Genomic DNA, 7,337 nt, shown 5'->3' with positions numbered 1-7,337 from the left:
TGTGGTTATCTTATCTTCTAAGGAATTGATGCGGTCTTTATTTTGATCAATCCTAGCTTCCAGACTAGCTAGTTTACTATCAATAGTACCTATTTTAGTATTAATATCATCGATCTTGTCTGGGATAGAGAGGAGAGATTCAACTTTGCCATTAAGTGCGTCCAACTTATCCATAACGTTATTTAATTTATCCCAGATGTCAGCAGAAGTAATATTTGCCAGAGGTGTACAGTCAACGCGGGAACATGCCCAAGTTAACACACTGTTATTAGTAAACTTGTTAAATTCACCTTTGGGCATTCCTATACATTTAATATGGAACCATCGATGACAACTGGATTCACATTGGATGCTATCTTCATCTTGGACGACTTTGACGCATACTGGACAGCAGGTTTCCATTAAGGTTTTTTTCGGGGGCATTTTAAACTGTAAATGACTGATCTTCACGGCAGCTACTCGATTCACCACCGACTTTTATTTTTACAATGATGCCACTAGACCCGAAGATGCCGATATCCAGAAGAATATCCAGAAGTGTGAACAAGGGTCTATTATGATGAAAAGTTACTAAGCAAGAGAAGTCTATTGCGATGGAGACTGACTGTACTAGAGGTCTATACGAAGATATGCTGACTGTACATGTGAGGTCTATTGCAATGGAAAACGACTGTGAAAAGAGGTCTATTGCACAAAAAACTGACTGTACTAGAAAGGTCTATTGCGAAGAAAAACTGACTGTGCTAAGGAGGTCTATTTCGGTGAAATGCTGATTTACAATGGATGTCTGCTATTAGAGAAACAGACTGTACTAGCAAGTGTATTAAAATAAGTCTATACAATAATTTTTTCTTGGCCTAATCAGATATTTGAGATTAGTTTATTGTTCAGAGAGTGTTAAGCCATCTAAAAAACCAAAATATACAGGTCTGAGAGCTTTAGTTTTTAAATTGGCCTTAATCCAAAAACTGAAGTGGTGACACTATGGTTGTGCCGCCAATTTCTGCCGACAATCCACTTAAGTTAGTTAAGATTCTAAATTATCCTTCACAGACAACAATAAAAGTTTATTCACGGCATACTCTGTATAGCACTAGAAAATAATTTCACTCACAAATATTTAAATTACTTAAGTACTTTTTAAAAATTATAAAATTCGCCAAATGAGACAATCGATCTTTCAAACCAGCTGATAGCAGACGAAAACTAGTATTATTTATAAACCAAGTAAAATGTAAAAGATACTTTATTTAGTACGCATTTACGAGCACGTTATAAGCCCTTCTTTAAACATACTCATGAAAACTGCTTCAAGGGATAATGCGAGGGATACGATGTTAGATTATCGGAGGTAAGATCAGCAGTAAAGATAGAAGGATCGTTTCGCCCCTTTTTAAGATGCTCGGTTTCCAAAATATCAGTAACCATTGACCCTATCATCGAAGTACTGCATATAGGACTTCTTGCGTCAACCAAAGTTTTCAAAGAAATAATTATACGTTTGTTATTTACACAGACTCTAAAAATGTTCCCTCTGAAGTTAAATAAAATTTTCAATTCTGAATCGTTACAACCTAACACCAGCTACTGTTGACCGTAACGGTTGAATTTTTACATATAAGTTTCTTTGTGTTCAGTGTCTGGTTTTTAATTAACATGAAAGTGGTGAGAATAATGTTTACTATTAGTCTTCAGTTTTTAGTCATACAAATTGAAATCACTACAATAGTTTTTACCGTCTAGATTCCCTAATAGATTTTACAAGTCTGAAAAGTATTTAATTGCTGATATAAGTAACAAAACTAAAGTATTGAACTGATGGTGAACTGACATTTGACGTATCACCATTAATTTTGTAGCTCACGTATAGCTGATTTATAATTCGTGTATATGCAGTACGATTTTCAAAGGTTTTATTGAACATTATTTTAGTCAAAATCAATCATGAAATTTTCCAATTTACAATTGAAAAATCTTTTAGAGCAAAATTGGTATATTTTGATATTATATATCTAGTATAAAATGTGTATAAAAGTATACACAACGTGATTATACTCTACTATTAAAGAGCGTGTACTGGTAAAAAAATGAAGCAATAATTAATTATCTACAAATCTTGAAGAACACCAAAGCAAGTAACAAGATATTAAACCCAAACGCAAGAAGTGACTACATAAAGGGGCCATTTAAGAGCTTTTAAAACCGTTCTTTCATTTAATCCTCTTTGGAAATGACGTCTTTACAGCCAACCTAAAGTGTTTTTCATTCGCTAACGAATACAATCTAGGCATTTCTAAATTACTAAGTAATTAGTAAGCAATCTTAAAGCAAGTATAAAGATATTTGTTGGTATGTATGCATTGCTCATCCTTTTTTATTTAAACTAACAAAAATTTACAATAGATGAGTTAAAAATGTACCTTCTTTAGATTAAACTTAAGTGGTCTTTTAGCATAACTCGCATACGATAGACGATCCATTGAACTCAAAAGATGTTATGAATTATATCACTGTCCAAACGTCGATACATACATAAATATAGTAATGTGTTTACCATTACTGTATCTCATGTATGTATAAGGTTATACTATACCAAGACTTTGCACTGGTTTCTGAGTAAAGTGTTTATATTTATATTTTCCAATATTTACTATAAATCGTTTAAATATTAAAAAATTCTACTAAAATTGTAAGTCTCATTAGAGAATAATAAGGTAATAATGTTAAAACAAAATAATAAAGATGTATTTTGGTTAATAAGAACAAAGGCTCATTATATTTATTGCTAGAGAAATACCATGAATTATACCCTAGTAAAACACATTATTTAATCATTTATCCTTTATTAAATGGCTGATTAGTGTCATTTGAATATTTTTGGGTTGTGCTGATAATTTTAAAGGTAACATCATATTTTATGTTATTCGTAAGGAATAAGTTGCAGCCATTTTCCTATTACCACCCAACCTTAAATTTGGTTAAAAATTACAATAACATGATGAAAGCCATCTGGTTCTAGAACCTACCCCAATCTACTAGCAACATTAAACTTAAAGCAAAATTAGGTAACTAAGACAACGTTACAAAATATAAATTGATGACAAATTTTCATTACACTTGTCTTAATTATAGCGTACACTTTAGTATTTTAAATGGTAGGTTCAAGCCATGTAATTTTTAACTACTTATTGTAAGTGAGTTGGTTTAAGTAATTACAACTTACCTAAGGTAAAAGCTTTCGCATTGCGGCAAATGAAGCAAAGAGCAAAAAACCTTTACCTTAAGTAATTGATTCACTGCACTCCTTTCCCATTTTCTTGTTACCGTTAGCAGTTAGTTAAGTTAAATGCGAATGTTTCGGTTAAGTATACATTTGTACATCAAATTAAAAGGTGTAGATTTAAAGGTTTATATTATATTTGAGAGTATGTAAGTTATAAGTCTGTTAGAAAACCTTTGATAAAACGTATATTTTTGGAAAATAAGCTTAGTTTGTTAGAAAGTTTGATAGTGTTGCACTATTAGCATCAGATTTGCCTTTTAATCCAAGTACAATGACTGGGTTAGTAGCTTTATGAATATAACCCATAAGCTAAATAACTGAAACTATACAAGCTATAATTAATCAACCCAAACCATTTATATGCTTTAAAATATGGTTAATTGTTTAATACTTTCTTGTGTAATGTATTTCAATACGAATCAAACATTAAATCACGCTATAAACATTTGTGAAAAACGTTTGACACGCTACACTAAACAGATCTCATTACGTATTAAATGTTAATCTAACTCAACAGATCGGAAGTAAATCGCAACGAGCACTCTGTTCAAGCAAAAGTAATGGGAAAACTTATACAAAGAGCAACAGTCGTTCTAGGAATATCTTAAAGTTTTTCACTTAAAGTAACAAGAGTTCGATAGTTGATTTCATATTGTAAATGTTTTTCATGATGTATTATGTTACCAGGGTTTTTCCGAAATAGTACATAAAACAATTAAAATTAGATAAAAAAACTGTGTGAAAAAACTTTTGGAATTATAAAAAGGTTTTCAGAACCACAATTGCGCAACATTTTAAATATTTAAGCACTACAAACAGTCTAGGCTCTCAGGAAAGGCTATGTTGTTTTTTTCATGAATATTATTTAATGTTAGTAAATAAACAGTTTTGCCAACCTTAATACAAGCCTTGATTTCTTTCAGTTTTGAGCAGCAACGTGGAACGTACATCCTGGTAACAAAGAAATTTTGTATGGTCGATATTATATCTGGTTAATACCATATCAGGGTTCAATTTACCTAAACAAACAAACACATAAGATAAATCTGCATGATTAAAATGGTTACGTCGTTTTGTAAGTATAGTGCTAGTACGTTATAAGATTCTAAAATAGATTCATTGCTGTTAAAATTTAAAATAAAAGCTATTAACGCAGCAACGAGAGCCGGGTAACACACCAATTATCACAGTTGTATAGGAGTTAGCATTGTAGCGGTCAAGTTATCAAACCTAACTAGTGCTAATTGGATCGTTTTTTTGGTACAACTGAGGTTGTTTCAGTATCTGACTCATTGTCAGTTACTAAAAAGCACAGTTATAAAACGCTGTAACGAAATAAAATCTTTGTAATAATTGCTTTTAGTCAAAATGTATTATTCCAAACCACAACATACCTTACCTTCATAATTGTATGGAACCTTTGCAACCGTTTATCTATGAAAAATATAAGATATGTGAATTTTGAGTGGAACTTGGTTGTTCCGTATTCAAGCGCTACCTAGATATTTCCAGACGTTTCATATCATACAATAACCTTTGTCCTGTCACGTGATGTCTGGAAACCCCAATCTCGCCCCAGTTCTCTTGCATTCATGCAACTACTAACATGTCCCCGGCACAATTAACTCCCAATTGCTGCTCTCATCTCTTAACCCCAAAGTATATTTAATTATTATTAGTGACACATATTAAAAGTGAACTATTGAACATTTGTGAAGTGAAACACTACTACTGCCGGTCCGGGTCTGTGTACGAGCAATACGCAATAGCTGGCCAGCAGAAGAAACTCGTGTACGTCTACCGGCTTCGTCTTCTCAACACTTCAGTTAAAAGGAAGGTACCTCATCAATCTCATTACAGTATTATCTGTTAAATAATTAGTGACAAGTTTTTAATATTGCTCCTTCAACATACAGTCCATTTGAACATTTTTAGGCAAGTTTACCCCCCATCCGCTGGTCCTGTCGAGTCGGACGAAAATCATATCATCAATAATATATTGTGCTTTTATTAGCCTAGCTACTGTAACTGTTAAAGTTGTACAATTAAACTCTTAAAAGTGTCACTTCTCTAAATAATTAGAGCAGCATTTGTATTCCCCATTACTATTTTTGGTGAATAAATAATATTTTATTTCATTCCCCTGTGCCATCTCAGACGTGAATATTTCATGTTAGTTTCATGTTCATGTCCTCCCACTGCTACATGAATCACGTCATATTTCCTTTCAAATAGTTATTTGAAATCAGGAATTAGTTAGGATATTTAATATTTTCTCTAAGTTTCTCAATCAATTCACCATATCAATTACTGTCATTAACAATAATTTTTGTCTGCACTTTGTTTCGTCCTTAATTTTCTAACATATTTTCACTTATCAGAAAGTCAGCCATTTTATATTTTCTGTCCTTGCGATGCACCTTGGTAGCGAACTTCTCCACTAGAGCGCTCTGCCTACAGTCTGCACGTCGCAAGAACCAATGAGCGTCGAGATTCGTAAAACAGAATAAATCGCCCAATGATATTGCTTCTTCAAATTGATCATATGTAAAACTCAGTTTCAAGCACAGGAAATCAGCTGACTGAATATAAAACACACTCCAGCTACATACAGCTGTGTGAATTGAATCAAAATATAAACTTAACCTTCAAGTTTATTTACATCTTGGAAAATATTGTTTTGTGTGAATATTAAACGAAATATTAGTGGTTGAATCGATTCTTGTCTACATTAAGGATATTGCTCATAATAAATACTTCCCTACTCAATTTATTCTGCGAAAATACTGATTCAAATTAAATGACTTGTGTTAAATAGACTTTACTTTTATTTACTATGTCTATCCTGGGTCTGATGGTAAAGTGAAATATAATTTTACATTCATTATTTCTTATAGAGTGAATGTAAATGAATTGATTTATTCTGAGCTATTAATTTGCATTATTGTTAGGTCTAAGACTTGGAGTTATTTTGATATTTAGTTGTTGGGAATATTTACATAGGCCTAAACTTATGATAAACTTAGGCCTATAGCTTACTCTGTTGATTACATAAATGGTCTGTTAAAATGAGATTCTCTACACTAGAGAAAAAGGCAAAACTTGTGAAAAATAGGCTTCAGAAAATAAGCAAGTTTGTGTCAGCCCAAATTACTCTCTCAGAAACTCAATCATTAAATGTTGTTTCCATTCAGCGCTTACACAACTATGATGATGAAGTTAGAGGTTTATTCTCTGATTTTAAAGCTTTATTCGATAAAGTGGTTTATGATGATCCTGGTTCTGATTATGACGAAACTGAAGCATGCTCTATGCAAGATGAAATTTCGGACTTGTACATTTCTCTGATCAGTGACTTGAAAATAGTGTTACCTGCTAAAACGAAAGAAGTAACACCTCCCACCCAACCATCTCTGCGACTGCCCAAATTTGAGTTGCCCAAATTCAGCGGTAACTACGAAGAATGGGTTAGCTACTACAATATTTTTGAGGCTTCTATTAATAGGAATGAAACTTTGGCCCCTGTGAGTAAGTTCCAATATCTGCTTAGTTCTTTAAGTGGTGAACCCTTAGATTTAGTAAAGAGCTTAAGCATAACTGCAGAAAACTTTGATGTTGCACTTAGGCTGCTTAAGGATCGCTATGATAACAAAAGGCGTGTTGTAACTCAGCTTGTTACAAAAATCATTGATTTGCCATGCATAAGTAGTGGTTCTCTCAAAAGTCTCCAACATTTTCTCACAGTTTATAAAGAGAACACTCAAGTTTGGAAAAATCTCAACCATGACATAACAGCTGAAAATACTCTGCTTGTCCTAACGCTTTTGAAAAAGTTACCTACTGATTTAAGAAAATCTTTTGAGGATTCTCGCATCACAAACAATGACATACCTGCAGTAAATGATCTAATTCAATTCCTTGAAAGAGAATTTAAACGATTAGAAGGAGCTAGTATCGGTCTTGGTCCCTCAGCTAACGCAAGATACCCTTCGGTGCAAAAGACTCAATCTAATAGTTATAGGCCTAAACCTCTTCGAGATAGTAAACCTTACTC

This window comes from Macrosteles quadrilineatus, unplaced genomic scaffold (assembly GCF_028750875.1).
Source record: "Macrosteles quadrilineatus isolate MER2022 unplaced genomic scaffold, UCM_ALF_1.0 Scaffold_9__3_contigs__length_116548681, whole genome shotgun sequence".
NCBI lineage: Eukaryota > Metazoa > Arthropoda > Insecta > Hemiptera > Cicadellidae > Macrosteles > Macrosteles quadrilineatus.
Note: the sequence above shows the minus strand (reverse complement) of the source record.